Below are 11,545 nucleotides of genomic sequence, written 5' to 3'. Positions count from 1 at the left end.
GAAAATCGCTCCAGCCATTTCCGTGCTCGGATCGGGCTGAAATTTGGCACACCTAAAGGGCTCATTAAGGCGGATCTCCGTACCAACTTTGGTAGGAATCCGATTAACATTCAAGGAGTTATGACCGATTGTTTGCGTAAAATAAGGTCGAAGGTCTGTCACGCCTACAGGGTAAATCCCTTGGAGGAATGAGTTAAAAATTGAAATGTAGATGGAGTAACCATTGTAGGAGTGCCTTTTTGTGGTTTAAAAGGAATCAAGATAAAGCCCATGGAGATATGACACAAAACCCAACCTGTGTTAAAATTACGTGATTGATCTTTATGAATAAAAACTATTAGTTTTCACGTCTACCAGGAAAACCGCTTAGAGCAATAAGCTAAAAATCAGTATGTAGCTGGAACAATCATCATAGAAATCCTTACAGTAGTACAGAAGAATCGGATTGCAAACCACTGAGTTATGATTCGGAACGCAACTACGTGTAGCAAATGCGAGATCGAGATACTCTAATAGAACAGTCACCCTAATAAAGCATTCAGCTACGTTTATAGCTTACTCCATTACAGAATTATATTATATTGCAAGTTATTCTGTGCGGAATTCAGCTACAAACAGTTAATCTGATAGACAATTCAGCTACAGGCAAGTCATCCTGTAGAGAGTTCATCTTGAAACAAATCACCCTGTAGAGAGATCAGCTAGAAGAATTCATCTTGTAGAGAGTTCAGCTACAAAGTAACCATCACGTAGAGAGTACAGCTGCATACAAATCACCCTGTAGAGAGTTCAGCTACGAATAGCTCACCCTGTAGAGAGTTCAGCTACAAACAAATCACCCTGCAGAGAGATCAGCTAGAAGAAGCTACCTTTTAGTGATAGTTCAGCTAAAAAGAAACTACCATGTAGTGAATTCAGCTACAAACAAATCACCCTGTACAGAGTTCAGCTACAAACAGATCACCCTATAGAGAGTCGAGCTAGAAACAAGTCATCCTTTAGAGAGTTCAGTTACAAAGAAAACACCATGTAGAGAGTTCAGCTAGAAGAAGTCACCTTGTAGAGAGTTCAGCTACAAAGAAACAATCATGTAGAGAGTTCAGCTGCAAAAAAATCAATCAACCTGTAAAGAGTTCAGCTACGAAAATATCACCCTGTAGAGAGTTCATCTACAAGCAAATTGCCCTGTATAGAGTTCAGCTACATTTGCAAGTTACCCAGTAGAGAGATCAGTTGCAAACAAATTATCCGTAGGGAATACTTGACATGGAATAACTGTATGTATTATATATATATATATATATAATTTGTACATTTACTGATAAATTAGTTAAAGTGTTTAAAATCTACTTCATCTTTTTCTTCTACCTGTGGTAAAGAAAAAAAGATAGGTTAAAAAAGCCCCAAAGCCAGCTTTGGAGTATACCAATACAAAAAGAAGTGAAATCTAATCCACAACAGCCAAGTTATAAAAAGAGTGCGGCCTTCAGAAAAGCTATGGAAAAAAGATGTGAAATCCAAGGTGGTGGCCAAGAAATGGCTGTAATGGTAGGTTAATGGTAAAAAAAAAATTATAACACAATTCAGGTAAATTTTGTGCAAAGACCAAGTGGCACAACTGAAATTTACCTGAATTGTCGTTATTAAATGTTTATCATTAACCTACCATCACAGCCATTTCTTGGCTGCCACCTTGGATTTAACATCTTTTTTCACCATAGCCTTTCTGAGGGCCGCACTCTTTTACAGCTTGGCTGTTTTGGATTAGATATATATCAACGACATAACTGCAAACGTACATAGTGAGTTGTTACTGTTTGCAGATGACGTTTTAATTTATAGACCTATACACTCACCAAGTGATCATAAGATTCTGTAGGATGACTTAAATACTCTTATAAAATGGGCAAATGAATGGCAGATGGACTTTAATGTATCTAATTGCAACATCATACAAGTTACCACACCACACCACCAAAATATTTACATATCAAATGAATGGAGTACCCTTGAAATCAGTAGAAAAGATTAAACATCTTGGAGTTTACTTGAACAATAAACTTCCATGGGACTATCACGTTGACTACATTTGCAACATAGCAAATTGATACTTGGTTTCCTAAGGCAAAACTTACATTCCTGTTCTAAACACTTCAAAGAATATGCCTACAAACAATTTCTGCTGCCATCTACTGAATATTGTTGTGCTATCTGGGACCCACACCACCAAAATGACATCTTTAAACTTGAAATGATCCAACATTGAGATGCTCGTTTTGTCTTAAATAAGCCTTGGAACAGACACCACCATGACAGTATCACAGACATGTTAAATGAACTAAATTGACCATCTTTACAAGAACGTAGAAATCATGCACCACAGGAGATTGAAGGCCTTTAAACGGTTGTTAACGAGTTACCATTAATTACCCAAATCACGGGACAATTTTGTATATCAAAACACAGCTACCATAGTTCGCGATATACAGTAAATGATTTTGTACACATGTGCATAACCACAGGTATGACCAGCTGCACTAGAAAAAAATGGTGTGGTGAACAGAGCATGTGGTGAACAGAGCATGTGCTGGAGCGTTTACGAGTGTTTACGAGTGCTCTGCTACATGCAGTAACAAAAGAACGGATTTTATAAAGAAAGATGTGCCATCAAATCGACTGAACAGTGTTTAGTTTTCAGCAAGTTTTATATGAGCGAAGGACTACTGCACGAAGGAAGAATTGGTTGTAAGCATACAAGTCATCCAGGCTTAGTCCTACGATTTACACAGAACTAGATGCTTTATGCGACTCTGGGAAGTCCACTTTATTACATGGTGAGCATTTATTAGATAGTCGTTCTGTCTGATATGTACAGTGAACTAGTATTAACAAAAATTGTTTCCTTCTAGGTACATCGCAACTGTAAATTGTAAGACATGGCTAATCCAAGAAGAAAAAGATGGAATGAGAAAATGAAGAGCCCGAAACTACATAATGGACCATGATGTATGATGATATTATTGTTCATGCTTGTATGGTCTCGTAAACAAGGCGTGTTTGTAGTGTATGAATGTGTTTCCCAACCAGCGATCAGCCTTGAGTGGTTTAGCTGTTGGTTATGTATTCATGTATCTGTGTTTCCAACCAGCGATCAGCCTTGAGCAGTCTAGCTCTTGGACTTGTATTCATGTATGTGTGTTTCCCAACCAGCGATCAGTCATGAGCAGTCTTGCTGGGGGGGACATGTATGTAATGTCTGTGTTTTATATAGAAACCCTGTATGTAGTATGTAACAATATTACAATTGATATGATATTTAGGACAACTGTGCGAAACTCTATCAGTCAAATTGATGACCTATGTAGCAGCAAAGATACATTCCACAAGATTTACCTCCGAAACTGATTATCTACATTTTTGTACCGCAAGTGGTTAACAATTTAAATGGATGAAGAATATTGATGAAGTACGTATGGAGAGAGATGGCACACTACCAGCTATTTTTTTATGTTGCCGTTATATTGTAGCTGAATTTCAAGAAAGGTGATCACAAGGTGCATAGTATTTATAGTATTTTTGTGTAGTTAACTTGCATACACAAACTGTATTAATGGAATCACCTCTGGAGAAAAATACTGCAGCTTTGATAATGAGGTGGTCTCAGTAAAGAGGTCATGAAGTACACCTTACTGACATGGCTACTATAATAATAATATTTTTGTAGTGCAGTAAATTCTGCTTTGTTTGACATCATTATTTAACTTATATAAATTAGATCATCTGTGTGCTCACCTGCAGCTAGCAGTGTTATTCCCTATCTCCCCCAGTAAAGGACATTTTCAGCATTATGAAGGGATTTAAATTTATTCCTGAGGGTACGGACATTAACTGAAGCCACGGCATATGGTCAAATCCCTATTTGTATCTCCAAAATGTAAACGTATCTGTTTTGTTATCAACCGTAATTCTGTTGTAGAATCACTTCTTCATTGTTTGGAATCAGAGGATGGGAGCAGTAAACTACAGGCATAGCAACAGTTGTGAAAAACTGGATTGTAAGTGATGCTTAGTTTTGTGTGGCTAGACTGCCTTCCACCTCTGCTCTTGCTTTGTGGCATTGTTTGTCAGCGAGATAGAGCATGGTGAAGTGTAGGGGTGACTTTCAACCAATATCCAGTGAAATTAATTCATTGGCTAGCTGTATGTTAGTATGGTGGACATAAACGCTACAGCAAAACTTGCAACAGAGCTGATACCATTGCTACATAGCATATTTTCCTGCAAGAACAGCAAGAAATTGTGGTAACTGTTTGCCTACGAATGCATTTTGTCAACAGTAATTCACAAGACCCTATCTCGCCAAACAATGACATCACAAAGAAGTAAGATAGTGGTCTGGCCATGTGAGAATTAGTGCCGTCCTGGTTATCTAACTGTTTGTTATAGACTATAAGTTTGTTTTTTTGGAGTAACTGAGGGTGGGGCAGTGAAATAATGCCAGAATAGAAATGGTTGTGAACAAGTGGAATTGTAAGTGTTCTCGTGCTATGTAACTGTTTTGTAATCGACCATAATTCTGTTGTAGAATATTTGGAGGAACTGAGAACAGAGCAGCGAAACAGTGAAAACTTTGATTACAGTTGTGAAATGTATGCAAGTGGTGGCATCATTATGTAGCTGTGTTGTTATCGACCATAATTCTGTTGTAGAATTAGTCTGTCATCGTTTAAGTACAGGAGCAGTGAAATATTGAAGCTACAGGCAGAATAGTGAAATATAAGTATACGGGTGTGCTCATCTTAACTGTTTTTATCTGCCATAAATGTTTAGTTCCTTTTTGTTTGAAATAACTGAACAGTGTAATAACAAAACTGCTAGTAGAATGGATTTTGTTAGAAATGTAAGTATTGGTGTGCTTATCTAACTGTTTTATAATCTGCCGTAATTCTGTAGTGCGGTTTTTGTGTGAAATAACTGATGAATGGAGCAGTAACTACAGGAAGAATAGTGAACAAGTGGAAATGTAAGTATAACCATGATTATCTTACCTGTTATAATTGCCGTATTACTTTAGTCCGTTTTTGTTTGAAATAACTGAGCAGTGGAATAACAAAACTTCAGTAGAATAGATTCTGTTGTGAACAAGTGGAAATGTAAGTATCGATGTGCTTATCTAACTGTTTTAATCAGCCGTAATTCTGTAGTCCCTAGAAATAACTGGCAAATGGTGCAGTAACTACAGGCAGAATAGTGAACAAGTGGAAATGTAAGCATTTGGTTCTTATCTTAACTGTTTTGTAATCGACTAAAATTCTGTAGTCACTTTTGTTTGAAACAATTGAGGCTGGACAGGAGCAGTGAAATGATGACGGAGTAAAAAGCAGTTGGATAGTTTTTGTAGAAGTAAACAGTGGTGTTTTTGAAACTGTTTTGTCATCTGTCATAATACTATTGCAGTGTTGATCCCTTTGACCTCCTTGTTGAGTCACTGTGATGGTGGTGGTGGTAAAGAAACTGGAAAACAATTGATTTTATTAATAAATTTATGCACGTGATCATATGAATTTTAATGATGCGCATTTATTCAAAACAATCTTTTAACGTGATGGGAGGCTTAGAAGACATATTGGGAACATTGTAAAAGGTTTGTAGGGTTATTAGTTACTAGACTGCTGGGTATACAATGAGGGACTATAAGTCTGAATGCGAGTAGTTTCCGTTTGCAAAAAGTCCCATTACAGAAATTTTGAAAAACCCGTTTCACTGCCAACGGGTTTGCAGATTAATGCACCGTAATTTGTTTAGCAGTGGCATTTTATGGGTGATTTTTGTACCGTTTCAGGGCCTACATTCTCCTGTGCATGTCTCATCCTATTGTACACTATAGTTAATCATTTATTACTTGTCCCAAATCGCTGTCTGCCATCATTAAATCAAACTGCTACCAGAGCCCATCACAATCAGAAATATAATCATATACAATCTTCAGTGAACACGTATTTCTATTTATTCCTACCCAGAACTATTCCCCATTGGAACAATCTATGTATCCCAAATCTATCTACCATTGATCTTGAAACATTTAAACAATCAACTACTCCTACTTTGTAATTACAACTTAGCACTTATTGTATTTATTGTAACTTACATAGCACTCACTATAATTTAGTATTCATTGTAATCTAGCACTGATTGTTACTTACCACTTACTGTAATTTAGCACTAATCGTAACCTAACACCTATTGTAACTTAGCACTTATTGTAACTGAAACTAGGCACTTATGTTATTGTATCTTATACTAGGCACTTATATGTACGTACCATGTACATTAGCACAAAAACCCTGCCGGGTGTTTGCTAATCAATTAATAAAATAAATAGATTTTATGGGATTTTGACATATGCACTGATCGCTTGATTTCTGCTCATCACGCTGACATTTTTGTTGTAATAGTGATTGTCGGAATTTTGATTGATGTGGCTATTCTTGCTGATGCAAATATTGTAAGTAAAGAATCTGAAAAATAGCCAAATATCAAGATCTGTGTATTGAGTTACAAAGACTTTGGAACTTGAGGACTGCTAAAGTTATTCCTATTGTTATCGGCTGTTTAGGGACCTACACACCAAACCTTCCGAAATTTTTAAAGGAACTCCCTGGTTAGCATCCCATGGCACCATTTATTAAATCTGCCATACTTGGTTCAGCTCACCTGTTAAGGAGGGTTTTGGCGCTCCCAGAGATCAGGTAGTTCTCCAGCAACAGAGCTTTATCAATTCAGTAACAACTGTGATGTACTATACTGTCGTTTTAAATGAAAATAATAATAAGGGACATCTTGTGGAATCAGATAGTGTTGTTCTTTCACCTGGTGATATGATCCAATCTTTACCCCTATAAGTTTTTACAAGTATTTGGATGTCCTCGAGCGAGATTCTTTGGAGACCTTGTCTATTAAAGGATATCGAATCACTTGAAAAATATAGCGAAGATCCACTAAATTTATTTTATCTAATTATAACTCAGAATACAAATTTAGATTAATCCAGTGTGGTTTACTGCCGTTAATGCACACTTACTAAATTGCTGACATCTTATTGTTTATCGAATCCATCGAACATCCATCTGATAAATTCGACATACTTAATTTTAATACTGGTACTACAAGAGCTGCTGGCTCAAAGTTCTACCCCAAGACAGCCCACACCAACCCTGTTATGAATTCATATTTTATCGTCTACTCAGACTGTGAAATTCCATACCAATAATTGACTTGTTTCAAACTTTAGAAGTGATTAAAGTAAAGCTGAGGAAATTTTTATGGAACCATTTTCTAGCCAATCTTGACAATACTCCTTGCAGATTTAATTACCTGTGCCCATATTATCGATTCTCCAAGACTCCTACACCAAGCAATCATAGACTAGTTATTTGTAAGTTACTTTAGATAATTGTAATTAGACAGCTAGTTAGTAGAGGTGTACCGATAAGGGTTTTTGGCATGTACCGATATCCGATATTGATGTAACCATAAGAAGCCGATAATCGATAATCGATCCAATATTTGCATTAATATTTTAAGCAAACAAAAGTGTACATTTACCTACCCTACAACAACATGTGCATGTATTCATTGCTATATTCTGCCTGTGGTGGTGTACAGGTTGGGTTTCTATTGTGCAATCCAGACAATTAGGCATCCACAAACATTTTTAAGTATACTGCCATGAAGCCTTAAACGGATATTTCTGCATTACTTTGCATTCTAATGGCTTGTGAGAAAGCTGGTACAGCACAGCTGATATGCTCAGGAAAAAAAGCAATCATAAAAATAATGAATTTAGCTACGTAGTTACAAAGATTACAGTTATTGAGTTCATACAATGTTTGTAGTTCCGCTGAAAAAAAGTCAATATTGTTGCTCTCAATGATGGAAGATGGTAAGTTGTTCCAATCCTTAGAGAAAAAGCTCTGTTGGTATGAATAGGTGGATGAGTTTGGTAGAATAAAACGATGTGGGTGATATAGTCTGGTAGATCTTGTCATTGAAATAAAATGAGGAGGAATTGACAGTGAATAATCTTGATGTATAATTTTAAAAGAGTGCTTGTAATCTGGATATTTTACGTCTCAGCTGAAGGCTTGGCCAAGAAAGATGTTGTAACATAGCTGTGACTGAGCTGAATCTATTGAAATCATTCTTTTATTACAAAGGTACTCTATAACTGCTTCATTTGTAAACACTGTGGTAAGTTTTCCAGTAACAAACACTAGAATCGCATGTATTTATATGGCTTCTCGTAGCGTAGCGCTTGTTGCAGAGTAAACAATAAGCCAGAGCATAAGGATCTATGGCCAGAGCCACATGGATAACGTAGAAAACCAATGCATAATCCGTTTATTTACAAACTATTGCTACTGTATAAATATCGGTAGCGATATCGGTCCTCCTGCTGTTCTGTACCGATACCGATATTGGTAAAAAATATCATATCGGTGGCCGATATTGTAGCCAATCTGATTATCGGTACACTTCTACTAATTAGTTAACTACATAGGATGCCAGAGCTGGTGTCTGGTAGACCCTCAGAATTGTATGTTCCTTGCAAGCCAAAGTTTTCTGCATGTGTAGTTGTACCACAATTTTGTGAAGCAATATGTGACTGTCTCTGGGAAAACCGGTCTTATCGCCCATTTAAAAGTATCGAGAAACGTCGGTTTTAAATATTCTGTGTGTTGTAGCTGGCCAATGGTGGTAGCTACGCATACCAAATTTTCACACGTTTCACAACAATTTCTTACCTTCCTAATCATCCACTGAAGAAGTAGTCAACAGCTAAGTTTCCCGCCATTTTAGTTAGTTTTAAAACCGAGGTTGTCTGTATCAGGCGAGCTCCAGAAGGGGTGGGAGGCGGGGGCCCTGGAAGGCGAGCTCCAGAAGGGGTGGGAGGCGGGGGCCCTGGAAGGCGAGCTCCAGAAGGGGTGGGAGGCGGGGGCCCTGGAAGGCGAGCCCCAGAAGGGGTGGGAGGCGGGGGCCCTGGAAGGCGAGCTCCAGAAGGGGTGGGAGGCGGGGGCCCTGGAAGGCGGGCAAGATGGTGTTCAAAAATTGAAAAGAGACGTGCTAGGATGAATTAGGCCAAGTTATAGGCCATTCAGGGCTCAGAACTGGCTAAAATGAAAGGAAATTTACAGTACAGGTCATTGTCCAACACCACGGTGCTGTACAGCCACACAGAGCCATCACATGGTTGGCCAGGGCTCCATCAAGACCCCAGACCACTCGTACAGCTCGCCACTGTGCTCTAAAAAAGCAGCCAGCAAAAGCAGACCACTTTACTCTGGTCGACTGTGGCAGTGAAACTTGATAGTGCATTCATTAAGCTTTGTGTTTGTGTGAAAAAATCAAACTTCCTGTCTTGGGCTATAAGAACGGTTTTCGTAGATCCAGTCACATATTATATTATTATTATGGTAAAAACACACGCTATGTACTACATGAGAATTTAATTATTCTGAAACTATGCCAGAGTTCATGGGTGTTCTGATATAAATCTTCTTAGTATGTGGCAGGAACCCAATAGACGGGTTGCCTTTTTAGGGCGTATCCTTCTGTAACGCGAGCAAACGCGTGTTTCCGTATTACGAATGTTGGTCAAGAAGTCAATAAAAACCCATTGCTAAAACTAGCTTAGCAAACAGTATGGATTCTTTAAAGGTACAAACATTTTAAAACCACTCAGTCTATCATTCTGACTAGTAGCGAAGTCTTAAGAATTTTTCAGTGAGTTTTATACATAGCTAGCTTTCCCAAAACCAGAGATTGTGAGGAAATCACTTTCTCTTTCATCCTTAACCTCACGCGCTGGATATGTTTTGGCTCGAACTTATTGCTATAACATACTTTCTGTTCTAAAACCTGGCTAGTACTAACATTTTAAAATTAACTGAAACATCTGTTTCCCCATTGGCCGTAATACATTTTTGACTTAGCAAACTTGGAAAGTATGCGGTAAGCTTACGGTAAAATGACCAGTGTTGCCATGCTGTGAATAAAGTTCATAGATTTATAAACTTTTTGTCTTGTTTGTGAACCTGAAATAATCTATGAACTTTTTATGAACTTTTGGCTGGTTTGTGAACCTGAAATAATCTATGAACTTTTTTATGAACCTGGAGTAATCTGTGAACTTTTGGCAATTTTAGGTGGTAACTTTTTTTTTTTTTTTTTTGCTCTTTAGTGCCCTACTAACCCAGAGATCCACTTATTTATAATGTGTAGGCTAGTTTTCGGAAAGTGACTATGGATTTATGAACTTTTTATGAACAACTTTATTTTTTCACATGAACATTTGAAGCAAATCATCTGGCAACACTGAAAATGATCACGCCTTAAAAGTAAACCAGTCTATAGGACGCTTTTCTGTAGTTTGGAAATCAAAGTTCCATAGAAGATGTTCAAAGATTGGAGATGTTTGGCCAAACACATGTGGATCAATCCAAGGGAACCAATCACAAGTGGCAATACAACAGCACGCATATTCCACATTCTCTGGATCTCAATTATCAAATCTGTATACCTCTCATGTTTCTCATTAATTTTCTGACTAAGCCTGCTGTCACCAGAGACAGCTACATCAATTTTAAAAAGCAGTATTATGTTGGTGGCTAACACATAAAATGTCAGGCCTTTTATGAGGCAAATGACGATCAGTTTCGATAGTAAAATCCCACAAAAGATTCATGGATGGGTTCTCCAACACAGGGGAGGGATGATGAAGCCACCATTTGTTTACAACGTGAAATCCTCCCTGCTTTGCAAGTTCATAAAGAACAATATTTGCAACAATGTCATGCCTCCATTTATAGTGTGTCTGAGCAATCACACTGCAACAGCTCATATCCACTGACTCAAACTGTTGATTACACAAATGACACTATTATTATTATTATTTCAATACATACAGAAGTAAAACAAATTTATAATTCTGGTACATAATTACAACATCGAAACCTAACAAAGGTTTAAAGATGAATGTTTAGTGTTTGACGTAACAAACCAGCAGTTTCCAACAAAACACTTTTCTGTAGAGTACAAGGATATAAATTTATATGTAGTGATTTCAGCCAGTCATCAAACTTAGGACTCACAGCACCAAGAGCACTGATAACAATAGGAATAATTTCGACCCTGACATGCCACAATCTTTGTATTTGCAGTAACAAATCCTGATACTTTTCAACTTTTTCAGCTTCTTTACGTGTTACATTATTGTCAAAAGGACATGAAAAATCTACTAAGTAAGCACGTCTTTCCTCTTTTAACACTAAAATTAGATCAGGTCGATTAGCATGGATGGTTCTGTCAGTGGTAATAGTAAAGTCCCACAATAGTTTGACACTCTCAGATTCTTCCACAAATCTAGGATTATGTTTCCACCACTCTTTAACAACTGGGAAGCCAAACTGTGAACAAAGTCACCAATGCAGGTGGAATCCAACTGCATCATGACTCTTCTTGTATGATGTTCCCACCAAAGTTGAAC

General features: G+C 37.5%; 1 long non-coding RNA gene across 1 annotated transcript; it reads left to right on the top strand.

The window, feature by feature from the left end:
- Positions 1-4,442: 4,442 nt before the first annotated feature.
- Positions 4,443-4,849, top strand: LOC136246385 (uncharacterized). Its single transcript, XR_010696366.1, has 3 exons — positions 4,443-4,530; positions 4,586-4,649; positions 4,710-4,849. It is a non-coding gene; the product is annotated as an uncharacterized lncRNA (long non-coding RNA).
- Positions 4,850-11,545: the final 6,696 nt, after the last annotated feature.

This window comes from Dysidea avara, chromosome 2, assembly GCF_963678975.1.
Source record: "Dysidea avara chromosome 2, odDysAvar1.4, whole genome shotgun sequence".
NCBI lineage: Eukaryota > Metazoa > Porifera > Demospongiae > Dictyoceratida > Dysideidae > Dysidea > Dysidea avara.
Note: the sequence above shows the minus strand (reverse complement) of the source record. Positions and strands in the feature narration are given on the sequence as shown.